This window comes from Vicugna pacos, chromosome 13 (genome assembly GCF_048564905.1).
Source record: "Vicugna pacos chromosome 13, VicPac4, whole genome shotgun sequence".
Classification (NCBI taxonomy): Eukaryota; Metazoa; Chordata; class Mammalia; order Artiodactyla; family Camelidae; genus Vicugna; species Vicugna pacos.
In genome coordinates, this window is record NC_132999.1 from 29,364,472 (window position 1) to 29,381,728 (window position 17,257).

Below are 17,257 nucleotides of genomic sequence, written 5' to 3' on the forward strand. Positions count from 1 at the left end.
TACAGGTGAATTCAGCCACGATCTCCAACAAATAGCAGAAACCCTGGGAACTCTGCAGAATCAGATTGACTCTCTCGCCGAGGTGGTCTTACAAAACAGGAGGGGTCTGGACTTACTCACGGCCAAAGAGGGGGGACTATGCCTCTTCCTAAATGAAGAGTGTTGTTTTTATGCCAATCAATCAGGAATTGTCAGAGGAATGGTTCAAGAGCTACAAGACCGAGTGGAAAAAAGAAAACATATTTTAGATAAGAGCCCATGGACAGGCCCCTGGGGCTGGACCTCCTGGCTGGCACCGTTCATAGGTCCCTTACTCCTGATTTTTGCAGTTCTGCTGTTTGGGCCCTGTGTCCTAAACTTCCTGACCCGCTTTGTCAGTGAGCGGATAGAGGCTATAAAACTTCAGATGTTAGCCTCCAATTATGAGCCCCTGCAACAGGTAAATGATGATGCTTACTCCAACAAGGGTTGTGAAAGCATCAAGAGGGGGGAATGTGAAGGAAAAGCCCAGCTGGGCTAACAAGCTAAGTCACAAATCTAAGTGCAACAAGTGTCGGATTACTGATCTGAGTTCTGCTGGGCTAACTCATAAATCTGAAGTTTAGTGTCAGTCTATTGGGCTAACGAGCTCAGTCACAAATCTAAGTGTGATAAGTGTCGGTTTACTGATATAAGTTCTGCCGGGCTAACTTGTAAATCTAAAGTTTAGTGTCAGTTTACTGGGCTAACAAGCTAACTCATAAATCTAAGCTCAGCAAGTGTCAGTAACGTGATCTGTTCCAAATTGATAAGCTCCAGTGTACTGATTCCTTGCTTTTTGTTGTTTGAACCTTATTGGCTAATAGCCCCATACTTGTAATTAACCCTATAAAACCTCATGTGCACATCTTGGAGGTGCTCAGAGCTTCGGAGCAGAAGCCCCTCTGAGCCCGCCGGCGTAATAAATCTGAGTACTCCAACCCTCCGAGTGGTGTTTGTTTCTTGGCTGGCCTGTCATTTCCGTAACAACATGAACTAACAGTTCACAGAGAAAGAAGTAGAAATGGTTCTTAAACGCTCACTCTTGCCCATAATAAGAGAAATGCAAATTAGAATTTCTTTGAAATACTATTTTTTACCTATCAGATTGACAGGGTTCTATAAGACTGATAAGCCACTATGTAGTGGTTAGTGGTGGTTTTAACAGGCACTCTTACATTTTGTTGGTAGGAGTGTAAATTCAGACAGCTTTTATGGAGGACCATTCAGTTGTGGTACTTATCAAAATTTTAAATGCACATTCCCTTTGATCCAGCAATTCCACTTTTAAAAATTTACAGATGCTTAAGCATACATACAAGCTTGTTTATAATAGCAAAAGATCATAAACAATTTAAATATTATTCATTAACATTAGTATATTATTTATTAACAAACTAGTTAAAAACAGTAATAATATTTTCCTACAGTGCATACTCTGCAGCCATAAAAAAGATCAAGAAAGTTCTTTGATACAGCATGATCTTCAAGATCTATTGTTAATGAAAAAACAAGGTCCTAAACAATGTATATTGCATACTATTGTTCCTGTAAGAAGCAGTGGTAGTAATATATATAATACATATGCTTTTATATGCAGAAAATACCTCTGGAAGAATTTAACAGAAACTGACATCATTGATTGTCTGATTGCTGCTGGGAAGGACAACTGGATAGTAGGAGACAGGTAGAAGGGAGACTCTTCATAGAATAGCCTTTTGTATCTTATGATTTTTTTAATCATAAGAACATGTTTCAGGGGAGGGTAAATCTCAAGTGGTAGAGTGCATGCTTAGCATACACAGGGTCCTGGGTTCAATCTCCAGTACCTCCTCTAAAAATAAATAAATAATCCTAATTACCTCCTCCCCCAAAACAAAACAACAACAACAAAAAGAATGTGTTAGCTATTCTAAAAGTAAATTAAATTTAAAAGATTTAGAGCTACTTTATTTTACAATTAAAACAATTTTTTTGTAATGCAGAATGACTTCATCAATGTTCCTAATTTTAAGAGATTTTATACAGTCTTTTATTATAGTTGAGTTAATTAGAACTAGATCAGTGTAACTCATCATGTTTGGTGAATATAATCAACCTCCTTTGGCAAACAGAGTTTATAACTTTATGTGAACAAATATCATCTTCTACAACAAGCAGTTTCCTATGACAATCATAGTCTCAAGATTACAAATCAAGAGTCTGGAATATTGAAAGAAACCTTTTGATATTATTGGGACGCTCTGTTCCTTTTGTAAACATAGAAACTTCATGAGGAAAGATTCAGACTAAGTATAGCTTTAGCTTAAATTCAGTGATAAATGGTATATAATTATAAACTATTCTTTCCTCTTATCTATGTAAAGAGAAGTTAATGGTTAATTTAGTGAGTGCTTCACCCTCTCAAAAACATTTGTATCCTTTTAAAGTTCCTGCTATTGAAGCTTGTGGCCTTTGGTCTCTAACTATAATCGAGGCTGAATCTAAGGTATTCAGGGCTTATGATAATTTAATTTCTCTAGAAAATCACTTGTTTACAGAATTCGGAAGATTCCTTCATATTCTTGAATGATAACTGTTATTATTACTATGAAAAGATTATCATTTTGTTCCATTTTGCTCTAGAAGGCAAAGTGGGGATGGGAATCTATTGGAAGGTAGATTTTAGCTCAACAAAGGAAAGAACATTCGAAGAGCAAGAACCACCCACATGGAAAATGAGCAGTGTACTTGTGAGGTAGTAACTCCTGGTCACCAGAGATGTACAAAAAGGGGCCAACAGACAAAATGTTGGGGATACGATAGACAAGAATTCTATGATGAGTTTTAAAATAGATTTGATGATTGACTTCCTTCTAATTCTAAAAGTCAGTGGTTTAAGAAAGTTAAATGGGAAAAGACAAAAACAAAGGATTAGGAATTTCAATGCAACTCACTTATTTCCAAGGCAGGATTTCCTGTTATTTTTGTGTTTTTTTAAAAAAATAGGCTTCATTCACTTAATTTTTCACATATAAAACTAAGTGGTGGCCACAGCTGGAACCTAGGTCCTCTACTCAGAAACTCTGGTGTGGGTCTTTAGGAGATGGTCAGCAAATTCCTGATAGGGATACTTGGTGAACACTGTCTCTTTCCAGAGATCTGAGGTGAGATAGCTGTAGGTCTTGGAGACAGCATCAAAGGTGGCCTTGGCCAAGTTGCCCAGGGTGGCAGTGCAGCCCTTGGCAGAAGCGCAGCAGTCATCAATACTGGCCATCAGTAGCAGCTTCTAAGGGACCGAGTCTGAGACAATGCCAGTGCCTCTGGGGGCAGGGATGAGGCTCACCACCACGGAACTGCAGCAGCCAGTCACCTTACAAGGGATGGTGTGGGGCTTTGCTGATCTTGTTCTCCTAGCAGCCTCGCTGCACAGACACAATGGAGAGCCTGGCCAGGATTATGGCCCTCCGGATGGCAGTGGCTACCCTCTTGGAGCACTTAACACCCAAACCGACATGTCCATTGCAATCCTCAATGGTGACAAAGGCCTTAAACCTGGTCCACTGGTCAGCACAGGTCTGCTTTTGCACAGGCATAATCTTCAAAACCTGGTCCTTCAGGGATGCCCCCAGGTAAAAAGGTCAATGATCTCAGATTCCTTGATGGGCAGGGAGAAGAGATAGCTCTCCTCCACGGACTTGATCTTCATGTCCTTGACCAGGTGGCCCAGCTTGGTGACAGGGAACCACTCCTTGTCTTCTGCCTTGCCTATGCGAGCTCTGTGGCCTGGGCCCTGCCCCGACCCCAGCCGCGACCCCAAACCCGGAGGCCACTGCCAAAACCTCCCATCCCAGGGCCCCCGGGGCCTCCCGGACTTTCCGCAGCACCAGCGTCATCTGCCTTTTGGTGTTCTCTCAGAAAAGAAGCTCCAGTAATTAAAAAAGAAGTAATTAAAATATTACTTTTAATATTCAGTGCTCTGAATCTTTAAGGGAGGGGACCATTCTAAAGGTCTGCTGTCTTTTGTATTACTCTGTTGGATGATGAAAAAGACTCCCAGTTAAAAATAAGCAAGCTCCTCCTTAACAATTTAATAAGGGGGAAAACAAACTTACTGGCTATGATGAAATTTCAGTTGGCTACTCCTGAGCACAAGGTGCTGAACTCTATTCCAACCACACATCAGAACCCAAGACTCAAGGCAGAAGTTTCCAGTAAGCATTATCTATTAAGTGAAGTCTATCCTAGTTGGTGGGCTAGCTGTTCTCTGTGTAGAGCTAGGCAGTGTCAAAGGGATTTTTTTCAGGCTGAAAGCAGTAATCCAAATACTAACAAAGTCACAGCAGACAGTTTTTTAGAAAGCAGTTTATCAGCTGGCCTCACATTCAATCCTCACAATGCCCTGGGGCTGGTAAAAGAGTTGATTATCCCAACTGCTAGATGAGAGAACACAGGCTCAGATAGGAAACCTCACAAGTCAGCCATGTAAGAGCTAATTCTGACCCCAGACCTCATTCATTCCACTACCCTACAGCCTTGGAGATAACTGGAATTTCTCTCAGGATAGGAAGGACCTGGTGAACAGAAGGTCTTTCTAATGTGGAATTTGTTTTCTACTATAATCCACTGTATACTTTAGAGTCTATCAGAATCAGCTGGAGCATTCGTTAACAGTTTGCTAGGTGTCTCCTCCAGAGTTTCTAATCCATTAGGTCTGAGTTGGGACTCAAGATTTTGCATCACAGGAAGACACTGGAGAGTCACTCTCCTACCTTCCTTCCTAATACCTTCTATCAGATGCCAGAAGGCAAATGAGGGTGATCTGAGCAGAAAAACACAAGAGTTTTACACTTATCTAGACTGCTGCTGAGACACAAGTATATTCTCATGTTGAGACTGGGGAGCATTGTGCCAAGAGTCAGAAGGATTGGATTCCAGTCCCTGGCTCTGACCTTAGGGAGGTAGGAATTGATACCTTTAAGGCCACTTGGAACCCTGAGATGCTGAGGCCTTAAGCAAATCTATCCTCTCTCTGGGGCTCAATTTGATCATCTATAAAATGTCCTGAGGGGATAAATGGTCAGGAAGGGTGACCTCCAAGGTTCCTCTACTGGTTCTAACTTTCTGACTCCGTACTTCGCTAGCCAGAATCGTGATTTCCCTAGATACCAATGCCTCCAGAGTAGATAAAGATTTGCTAATACTTAACATGGGCCACAGGAACTTTGAAAAGTTAGAATGTGCATGGGAAATCCTCTTCACATGCTGACTCCAAGCCCTCATGGGGGAGCTGGTGAGAACTCCTGACTGTGGAATCAGAAATTATGTCTCCAGAGAAGAGAACTGTGGATTAAAAATCAATTAAGTATCTTCTCATCCTGTCTTAATTAAAAAGGAACAATGAACAGAGTGTTTTGTTCAGAAAGGAAACAAATTCCTTGGATCTATAAGTACAGTGATGTAAAGTGAGCTTTCTTATTTAACTAACCAATAACATTCCATTTTATCATGCTCTTTTATTGTAAGTTGAGTTCTTCCTGTATTTTCCTGACTTTTAATGTAAATAGATAGTATTAACTTCTAAAGCTGGTAAAATGTGTTTCAGAGAGTCGCATAAAGGTTCAAAACATGTTTACTGTGAGAAAGAGCATTAGTTTGAGAAATATGCCTGCTATTATCTACTTAATCTATAAATGACCTCTGTGGTGTTTTCTTTTCCTCCTTCCCCAACACATAGTGAAACCTCTGGAGTTAGAAAGCAGTTTGGCAGTTCAGTCTTCTTTTTCCCTCTAAAGTTGCTGGTTTTAGAATAAAGGTGCCTCTAGCTATTTCTGATTCAAACATCAAGGTAAAATGGATTCCATGCATCTGTTTGATTCAAACAAAAAATTGAAGCCCTAGAAGGTAAAGATTAAAACTTTAAACCAAGGAAGGGAGATAAAGGCTGCCTAAACTTCTGGGGTAGATGGTAGGGAGAAGTTTGTGCCCAAAATGGGCAAAGACCTGACCATCAAGTAAAGTGAAGTGTCCACATGTCAGGGGCACAATCTAAATCGACTGTTTAGGGTTGTTATCTCTCCCACTTCATTGCTCTCACCAACCAAACACATTCATAGAAGACCTTGGCACCTGACCAAGTCTTCACTCTATGGCAATAATTGTCAAAGTGTGGTCTCCAGACCACCAGTATCAGCATCACCTGGAAACTTGTTATCAATGCAAATCCTTGGGCCACCAGGACCAACTAAATCAGAAACTCTGGGTGTGGGGCCCGGATATCTGTGTTTTATCAAGACTTCCAAATGATTCTGATCCACACTAAAGTTTGAGAGCCTCTGGCCTGTTGCAATCCTACAACAATTTGGGTGACTTCAACATTCACCTAATGACCCATCCAGTTCTCTGGCCTCTCTGCTCCTTGACCTCCTCAATTCTAGCGACTCTCCCTTCCACTTCAGCCACCCACTCCCACAGCTACGCCCTGAATCTTATCAAATTCAAGATTCCTTCATGTGTGGAGCCTGAAAACTTCCTACACATGCATCACAATATCTTTATACTCTCTATGCTTTTTTGAATGGTGACAAACTCTCCATGGCTTTATGGAGACAGGGAAAGAGGCCAGCCCTATATTCTGATGAGTCCAAAAATTTTCTCCCAAATCTTTCTTTTAAGCTCCAGGCCTCCACATCCAATGCCAGACACAGACTCCACTTGGGTATCCCACTGATATCTCATAGCAACAGTTCCAAAGATTAACTCCCTGTTTCCCCAAAATGTGTTCCCTTTCTTGTGCTCCCTATCTCAGGAGCAGGTGACCACAAATGAGTCTTTTAAGGGTGACCTGGGAGTCATCCTCAATACTTTCCTCTCCTTCACCCCTTACCACCAAGCAATCCCCAAATTCCACCAATTTACCTCTTAGGGAGTCATATGTAAATTATCAATTTATTCTTCAATATATTTTGAGGCTTTATGGAACCTTTTTCAGACCAAGAATTCCATGGGTGATTACTCAGATCTGTTCCTTCCCCTGATATTCCTATCAGCAGTGCCTATGTGGTTGTCACCCCTGACTTCACTTTGGAACCACCTAGGAAGCTTTCAAAACTATAAAACCTTCGTGTACCACCCAAATAATTTAATTTAACTGGTTTGGGTTGGGCCTCCAGAACAGGAGGTGAGGATTTTTTTTTAAGATTTTATTTGTTTAAAGGGACATTTTAGATTCACAGCAAAACTGAGAGAAAAGCACAGAGATTTCCCATTCACTGTCTCTACACATGCATGGCCTCACCCATTATCAAATCCCACACCAGAGGGGTACATTTGTTGTAACTGATGAATCTACATTGACATGTCGTAATCATCAAAAGTTCATAGTTTACATTATGGTTCACTCTTAGTGCTGTATATTCTATGGGTTTGGGCAAATGTATAATGACACGTATACACCACTATAGTATGGTACAGAATTGTTTCACTGCCCTAAAAACCCTCTGTGCTCTGCCTGTTTATCCCTCCCTCCCCTCAACCTTTGACAATCATTGATCTTTTTACTGTCTCCAGTTTTGCCTTTTCCAGAATGTCATATAGTTGAAATCATACACTATATATAGCTTTTTTAGGTTAGCTCCTTTCACTTGGTAAAAGTGATAAGCATTTGCACTTCCTCCATGTCTTTTCATGGCTTAATAGCTCATTTCTCTTAGTGCTGAATAATGTTCCATTGTCTGAATGTGCTGAGTTTTTAATTTTAAGCACCCCAGGGGATTCTAAGGATGCTAATTCTAGGCTTTACCCTTTGCTACCCTCTAGAAGAATTTTGAGAAACTATGGTCCTCCTCACACATTTTTAATTTTACATCTATATTTTTATTAGTTTAATAATTGCTTACTAAACACTCTTGCTTTGCTGTCCAAGGACCCTCCATCAGAAGCCCTGTATATTCAAATCATCCTTTCAGTGATGCTTCAGACATTTTTACCCCCAGGGCAATACACTCATAGTAATATTCGAGATAGGTCAGAGGTATATCTTTCCTTCAAAGGTGAGAGAAACGCTATTGTAAATAAGGAGAAATAAAAGGCACATGATCAGGCAGATTAATTTTAGAAAAGGATGTACACCTGAAAGTTGGAGATGAAATTATTTATTCTTTTTTTTCTAGATGCCTGTACTTTTTTTGTGTGTGTATGTGTGTGTGTGTATGTATATATATATATTGAAGTATAGTCAGTTTACAATGTTGTGTCAATTTTTGGTGTACAGCACAATACTTCAGTCATATAGGAACATACATATACTCATTTTCATATTCTTTTTCACCATAAGTTACTACAAAATATTGAATATAGTACTCTGTGTTATGTAGTATAAACTTGTTGTTTATCTGTTTTACATACATTAGTTAGTATCTGCAAAGCTCAAACTCCCAATTTATCCCTTCCCAACCTCTTCTCCCGACCCTGGTAACCATAAGTTTGTTTTCTATGTCTGTGATCTGTTTCTGTTTTGTAAATAAGTTTGTTTGTCTTTTTTTTTAGATTCCATATATAAGTGAATGTTGTATTTTTCTTTCTCTTTCTGGCTTACTTCACTTAGCCTGACAATCTCCAGGTCCATGCATGTTGCTGCAAACAGCATTAGTTTATTATTTTTTATGGCTGAGTAGTATTCCATTGTATAAATATACCACATCTTCTTCATCCAGTCATCTGTCAGTGGGCATTTAGGTTGTTTCAGAAATTATTTATTCTTGCGTGGTCCCTGGAAAGTCTTCATGAACCTCTAGTGAGTTTCACTTTTTGAAGTCTGTTGCTTTCACCATTTCAGAAGGCTCACTGGTCACTCTACTACCAGTCTTTTGGTTTTTTTTAAATATAATTCACGTACCATACAACTGACTATTTTTTATACAATTCAGTGGTTTTTAGTATATTCAAAAACTTGTAAAACTATCACCACTATTTCCAGAGACCCATAGCATTCTTTCCCACTAACCTATTCTCTATCTGTATGGAGTTGGCTTTTTGGACATTTCATATAAATTCAGTCATATAAAATGTGCCTTTTTGTGTCTGGCTTCTTCCTCTTAGCATTATGTTTTCAAGGCTTATCTATGTTGTGGCTTGTGTCCTTTTATGGCTGAATAGTATTCCATTGTATTGGTGTACCATAATTTGTTTATCTGTTCATCAGCTGATAGACACTTGGAGTGTTTCCACTTTTTGGCTATTATGAATAATGCTGCTATAAGCCTGCATATATAAGTTTTATTATTTTTAGAATTTTTATTTTTTAATTGAAGTATAGTTGATTTACAATGTACAGGTATACAGCAAAGCAATTCAGTTATACATATATATCTGTTCTCAGATTCTTTTCCATTATAGGTTATTACAAGATATTGAATATAGTTCTATATACAGTGGGTCCCTGCTGCCTATCCATCCCATTTATAGTAGTGTGCATTTGTCAAACCTAAATTCCAAATTTATTACTCCCCCACTTCTTTTATGTGAATGTACATCTTTGTTTCTCTTGGATATATAACTAAGAGTAGAATTTCTGGGTCATATGGTAGTTCTATATTTAACTTTTTGATGATCTTCCAAACTGTTTTCCAAAGCAGCTACACCATTTTACATTTTTACCAGTGATGTATAAGGGTTCCAATTTTTCCACATCTTTGCCAACATTTGTTATTATCCATCTTTTTTATTATATGCATCCCAGTATGTGTAAAATGGTGTTTCATTGTGGTGCGTTGTGTGCATTTCCCTAGTGACTAATGACATTGAGTATCTTTTCGAGTGCTTAAAAACTGTCTCTAGTCTTAAACTTCTAATTCAACCCCCTTTTGCTACCAAGGTTATCTTTTAAAACCATATTACACTCCTGTTTGGAACTTGAGTCAATGGCTCAACATCACCTACAAGATTAAGGACAAACCCTTTAATTTGACAAGGCACTTCCCCATCTGAACTCTGCCTATATCCTGGGCACTTCCATCCCCTGTTTCCTAGCTCTGTTCTAGCCATTACTGAACTACTTTTAGTTCTTGGAATATATAGAGCTATTTCAGGCCCCTGTGAGTTTGTTGATAGCATTCCTTCTGCCAAGAAACTCCTGCTTGCTTTCTTCAAATACGTTTTCCACTTGCCCTTTGATACTAGATGCATGTGCTTCTTTCTCTGGAAGGCCTTTGCTAATCATTCTGTCTGTAACTGAGTTAGATGACCCTTCTTCCCTCCACAGCAGTGCCATCTTGGGGTGGTCTTTTTTGTTTGCCTCCACAATTAGGCTGTGAGTTCTTTGAGAACATTGACTAGATTCAATTTGTCTCTGTCTTCAGGGCCTGACAGGAGGAATTAATTTCAGGGGATCTTCATGTCCCTCAAATGCCCTCTGGCTGAAGTGCTGAGAACTTGTTCCAGTTCCTTGGGAGAAGGCAAAGCCAGCTTACCTTTAGGGTATCTTAAAATAGCCCAGATTGTTCAAACAGAAAACCCTCCTCTAATCACAGGAGGGTGTAATAGTTGAAAGACAAGACATTTTTAAAAAGAGTAATAGGGTAATATTGTACCCCTTAATGTTAATCAATTTTATGCCATCTCATCAACTACAGGTACTGGATTACCTTGCTTATTGTCAGTGTTTCTTATGTACCACTATGGGCCAGACACTTCACTCTCACACAGTTATCTTATTGAAGAAGCAAACAGAGTACAGTACTTGTTAACAGCATAGACTCTGGAGTGAGCCAATTGGCCTGGGTTTCACTCCCAGCTCCAAACTTACTAGCTGCATGATCTTGGGAGTTATGTGACATTTCTGCGTCTCAGTTTCTTTGTCTATAAAATTAGTATGAAAAATATACTTACCTCATGGAATTCTAGTGAGGATTAGTTGAGTTACTATATATGTATGTTATGTATTAGAACAGGACTCGGCAAGATACGTGTCATATAAGTATTATGAAATCCTCTTGCCAATCCTGTATGCTTGATACTATTATTCCTATTTTGCAGTGAGAAAATTGAAGTTTAGAAAGAGGAGTGAATTTCCCTGGGTTATAGAATTAACTTGATTCCTTGGTCTGGTAACTGATCCAGATCTCATACTTCGGATGCACATTTTCTTGTCTTTAACCCTTCTGCCATTCTCTGTCAGGCCTGGGTAGGAAAAAGGAAGAAGTGGCAGCTAGTTTGGAATAGTCACTCCAATCAGACTATTTCGGTCTTGTCTCCAGTGAACACTTCTGTAGAGGGTCATCTGTCCATGTATCTGCTATGGACGGGAGTGGGTGGTGGTCATGGTGGTGGTAAAATTCCACTTCCCTGGGCATCCGTGATTGTTATTTACTATTCACTGTCCTAGACCTTTCCTAGGATGTCATATATATGTAAATAATTTATTCTTCGACAAATATTAAATGAGGCTTTGCAAAACCCTTCTTAAATCTGCAATTCTATGTGTGGCAGATTCCCTGACTACTGACAACCTTTTTACTCTACATTCTTTCCAGTGGTTAATGTGCCCCGTAAATACCTCTCCTTTGTGTCATGTCATATGCTAGACATTGAGGGCACAGAAATAAAAAAGACTCAGTTCCAGCTCTCAAGCTGCTCAAGTCTTTTGGGGGAAAAGATAGACAATAGCAAAAGAATATAATCAGTACTCTTATGAAAAGAAGTGTGGCACTTACCAGAGCATGGAGGACGCATCCTGCCCAGTTGAGGGGTCAGAGCAGCCTCCCTAGAAGAGATACCACTTGACCTGGGCTTTCAAAAACAAATAAGAATTACCTAAATTAAGAGAGGAGGAAAAAGTATTCTAGAAATAGGGAAACACATGTGTGAAGGCACTGGAGCATGAAACTAGATGATGTGTTTAGGGTCTAAAAATAGTTTGGGATGAGGAACAGAGAGGATGAATGGGAGGGGAAGTGGCAAAGCTGGCAGGGCAGGCTGAGCCAGATGATACCAGGTTTGTGGGCAAAGGTAAGGAACTTATACTTCAGCTTTAACGCTATGTGACATTTGGTTACAACTCTCCCTGCACAACTGCTTTTTTCTAACAGCATTCAGTAACATTTAGAAGTCCAGATTAATTTACCCATTCATTCATTTATTCACTCATCAACATGTACTGAGCTCCTGTTTATATCCGTGCTTACTTAGGGGCAGGAGACCTCAGGAATTGACTTTTGGAGTCACAGCTTGAGATCTTGTGAGTGCTTTCAGAAAGCACTAAATCTCAGCCCAGACATGAAATGATTTATGCTGAAACCTGATCCCTTCCCTGCCCTTGGTGACTTCTCTGAGCATGCTGCAGGGAACCAGGTCAGGGACATTATGAGCATGGCTACTATCGCAACAGCTGAACCAGTCATCCTGGGTGGCGAATGTGTGCCTGCTGTGCTCAGGCACATGGAACCTCATGAGTGAAATGGGAAAGGAAGAGAATATGAAGTCCCTGCTCTCTGGGATTTCACAGCCTAAAAATGCAGAAAGTTAGACCTGGAAGACACATTAGAAATCATTAGTCACATGGGATAAACTGAACTCTTACAATGTACCTGACTCTGTGTTGGGACCTGAGATCTGGTTTCTATCCTCAGGCACTCACAGCTTGGTAAAACAAGTAATGTAAAAATAGGTAATGACCACAGTGCATCAGGAGGTGGAGCAGAGGTTAGGAAAGTGTCCTGAACAGGGAGTGGGGGTGTCAAAGTCCCAGCTAACGCTGAGGAGAAGTGGGAAGGGCAGCCCAGACAGAGGACAGATCCTGAGGAGTTGAGAGCAGAGGAGTGGGGCAGAGTGGTTGGTTTGTCTGGTACAGGTGGGGAGTAGGAGCAGCAGCAAGATGAGAGGGCCTTCAATGCTGAGCTGAGGATGTGGGCAATGTGGAGCCACTGGTTTCCAACATGGGAGCTGACACATTTGTATCTCCCTTTTAGAAAGACAAGTCCCGGGGCAAGTTTTCAACTCACGTCTCTGGAAAAGAAGCTGTTTGGTCTGCCTGGGCAGGTTTTGTGTGAAATCATCAAGGACCCAGGGAATTCAATGCCCCTTGTTCAATTTTAGCTGGACCTGAAAACCTGCGACGTGCCTAAAGTCAAATCAAAGCCAGAAATGATGGCAGAATTTACAGAAATGTTCATAGATCTGGCTTTGGAGACAAAACATATTTAAAGTCTTTTGTCAGAAAGATGTAGACTTAATTTAAAATAATTTTGTGATGGAAGGAGCCTTATGTACTGCTTGTTATAAACATATGTACAGATAAAGAGAGAGAGAAATAAAGACAGAAAGAAAGAAAAAAAGAAAGACCCTCTCATTGCTGAGCTCCACTGTACTCATCTGTACAATGAGGGAGTTGAAGATAATCTTCACAGTCTTTTCAGGGCATGTATCATATGTGTCTGATTTAGAGCATTGCTTCTCAAACTTTATTGTGCATTTGAATCACCTGGGGATATTATCAAAAAAGAAGATTCTGGTTTAGTAGGTCTGGGTGGGGCCCAAGAGCCTGCATTTCTACCAAGATCTCAAATGATGCCAGTGCTGAGGATCACAATTTCAGGATGTGATTAGGATGTTTCCAACCTGTAAATTCTATAAGTTGTAGATGATCTGATTAGAAATAGTGTCTTATTTAATTTTTACAGTGGTTTAAGGTTTGCAAAGAGATATATATTATCTCCTTTACTGCTTTCAGCAATTCTCCCTGAGAGGTACGATAAGGAGACAACATATTTACAAATGTGTGAACCATCCTTAAAACTTAGGAATTAAAGTTAGTCTGTCTCCTCTCAGCATTGTGGTGGGGTAAGGATTGTAAGTCTCATTTTACATCTGAGGATCTGAAAAGAAAGAGGACTTAGCTAAGACCAAACACTACAGAAGTGGCAGAACAGGAACTAGAATTGAATCCTCCTGATCCCTGTCACAGTGCTATTTCCAGAATATTTCTAAGCTCCTTCAGGCATCCATTCATCCACTCAATACAGATTTATTATATGTCAACTACATTTCAGACCAATCACAACATGTGAATGTGGAGCAAGTTAGCTTTCAATAACTGGAACAGGTGAAAAATACAAATGTACGGGGAGAGGAAGGCTTATGGAGAGTGTGGCTTATTGTTGAGCTGTCAGCTCTAAAGAATTAAAAAGGATAAGACAGATATCATGAATCTCTGATATCTCTCATCAAATATTTGCCAAACCCTACTCAGCACCAGGTCCTATGTTAGATTCTGATGACAAGGACATGAATCAGATAATTCTCAGAAGTCCACAACTTAGTCTAATAGAGCATTTCACTGCTTACAAGTACTTTCCCCATCATTTACAATAGCTGCCATTTGCTGAGTGTAAAATATATGCCTGTGTGGTACTAAGCTTTATACATTATCATAATTATATTGATTAAACCTCAAAGGTCTCATTAGAATGTACATTACATGAGGTCAGAGATTTTCATCTGTTTTGTTACTGTTGTATCCCTAGAACCTAGCAAGAGTGATTGTCGCATAATAGGCACTCAAAAATTTTTGTTGAATGAATGAACAACTCTGTTATGTAGATTCAACTATTACTTCCACTTCATAGATGAGTAAACTAAGTAGCATGTGGGTGAAATGCTTTGCTTGAGGATTCCCAAATAGTAAAAGCAGAACAAAGACATTTTAGAAGAACACAGAACTATCTGACTCCAAACCCAACGATTTTAGTCTTTGTATACTAGTGGTTCTCAAACTTTAGCATGCATCAGAATCACCTGGAGAGTTTGTTAAAACATAGATTGCTGGGTCCCAGAGACTCTGATCCAGCAGATCTGGAGTAGGGCTGGAGAATACTCATTTCTAACAAATTACCAAGTGGTTCTGATGCTGATGGTCCAGATACCATACTTTGAAAACTGCTGCTCTATACCAAACTTCTTCCCAGTTTCTCATTTATTCTTGTAAGATAGAGATTACTATCCCATAGCAAAGAGAAAAATAAGGCCAGAGAAGTAACACAATTTGTCCACTGTCCTACAGCAAGTATGGGTTTCCAAGGTTAGTGTGATTCTAAAGTCCTTATTTATTTTTGATAAACCTTGCTGCCCAGAGGATGCTTTATGGGCATGGGACATAGAAGAAGCCAGAGGCAGAGAAGAGTGAGGGTATTTGTCAGGAGGAGGTGAAGATAAAGTTGGAAAGGTTACCATTCAATTTTCTGCCCTGAAGGAAGAGTCCATGTCATTAACTTGCTGTGTGCCCTGGGCCAAGCCCCTTCCTCTCTCTGGACCTCCATCTTTTTTTCTATAAAGCTGGGGCCTCTTCAGCTTGCAGCACAGCCTGGGAGCCTCAAACACAGGCATTGAAGTCTGTCTCTGATTGCTTTGTGCTGGCTTGAGGCCAGCCAGGTCATGCGGGAACTATGTGATGTGCAGTCACTGCTGCTGAAACGCAAGTCTGAGCAGGACTGGCACCTATCATGGCCTTTCCCTTTCTTCCATGGAGAGATGCAGGGAGAGCCGCTGCAGGCTACACGGGCATGAGCTTGGGTGATAGACCACAGCAAGAAGGAAAGGGCATCTCCATGGCTAACCCATCCAGTGCTGAGGGTCCCCAAGGGACTTGCAGAGGTTAGAGAACTAGTGCCCCCAGAGCAACCCAGGGAAAGCACAACCATCCCGAACCTCCTGCCACCCACAGCTGCACGGGCGGCTGAGGACAGCCAGCTCTGCTTACATAACAGCACCAATCCCAGGCCTTCCAAGTGACCTCACAGCAAACATGATTGGTTGTATCTCCCCGCACTGGGTGGATCCTGTCAGCTCACTGTCACATAACTTTTAGGGGAGGATGGCGGGCTGTGTGACCTTGAAGAAATCACTTTACTTCTTGTTTATAAAATGGATACATTAAAAATGAGCTAGGGATTTGTGTGGGGAAATTTCTCCAAAGAAGATGTTCAAATGGCTAATAGATATATAAAAATATGCCTCAGAAGTCACTAATCATCAGGAAAATGCAAATCAGAAACAAATGAGATATTGACTCACACCTATTGGGATGGCTATTACCGAAAAAAACAAAGACAACAAGCAAGTCAAGGATATGGAGAATTTGGAACCCTTGCACACTGTTGGTGGGAATGCAAAATACTGCAACTGCTATGGAAAATACTATGGAGATTCCCCAAAAATCTAAACATAGAATTACCATATGATCCAGCATTGTCACTTCTGGGCATTTATCCAAAAGAATTGAAATCAGCTTCTTGAAGAAATATTAGCATCCTCATGTTCATTGCAGCACTATTCACAGAGTTTGGGTTTTGACTATTCGCAGTGTCAAAAACCAAACTCTGCACACTGAATAAAACAAAGCAGAAAGATGAGTTTATTGCAAGGTTTTCAACCTGCAAGCCAGGAAACTCAAGGCTGCAAGGAACAGTGAGTTCTGCGTTGCTCACAGACTAAGGGATTTTTATGGAGTAAATGTGGAAGTTATTTGGTTTCCTCAGGAGATCAGTTGCCTAGCAGTCTTCTTTCTTATTTGGATCAGGGTAGCTAAGTCAGGGGAACAAAGTCTAGAAATGGTATGAACAGATTTAGTGTTTGAGGATTGGCTGGTGTGCTCTGCTGAGTTTTGAGAAGAGCTGTAAATTCCAGTTAGGTTAGGTTAAGTTTCCCTTATGTGCCTGTGTTGACCATCTTCATTTTGTCCGTGACATAAGTGACTCTATTTTAGTTTGGTGCCACAACATAACCAAGACATAGAAACAATTTAAATGTCCATTGATAGGTAAATGGATAAAGAAAGTATGGTATGTATACACACGGAATACTACTCAGCCTTAAAAAAGAAGGAAATTCTGCAATATGCTATAGCATGGATGAAACCTGAGGACTAAGGCTAAGTGAAATGAACTAGTTACAGAAAGACAAATACTGTGTAATTCCACATATATGAGATATCTAAAATTGTCAAATTCATAGAATCAAAGATTGGAATGGTGGTTGCCAGGGGGTGGGCAGAAGGGGAAACTGGGAATTACTAATCAGGGGCATAAAGTTTGAGCTAAGTAAGATTAATCAGCTCTAAAAATCTGCTGTACATTGTACTCTAAAAGCGCTAAAACACTGTACATTGTACTATAGTCAACAATAATATATTTGTACACTTAAAAATTTGTTAAGAAGGTAGATCTCATTTTAAGTGTTCTTATTACAAAATAAAATTTGAACAAACAAA

The 17,257-nt window shown here is 40.1% G+C and overlaps 1 pseudogene; it reads right to left on the reverse strand.

Moving 5' to 3' along the window:
- Window positions 1-3,037: 3,037 nt before the first annotated feature.
- On the reverse strand, window positions 3,038-3,837 carry LOC102531097 (small ribosomal subunit protein uS5 pseudogene; annotated as a pseudogene).
- Between the last annotated feature and the right edge of the window lie 13,420 nt (window positions 3,838-17,257).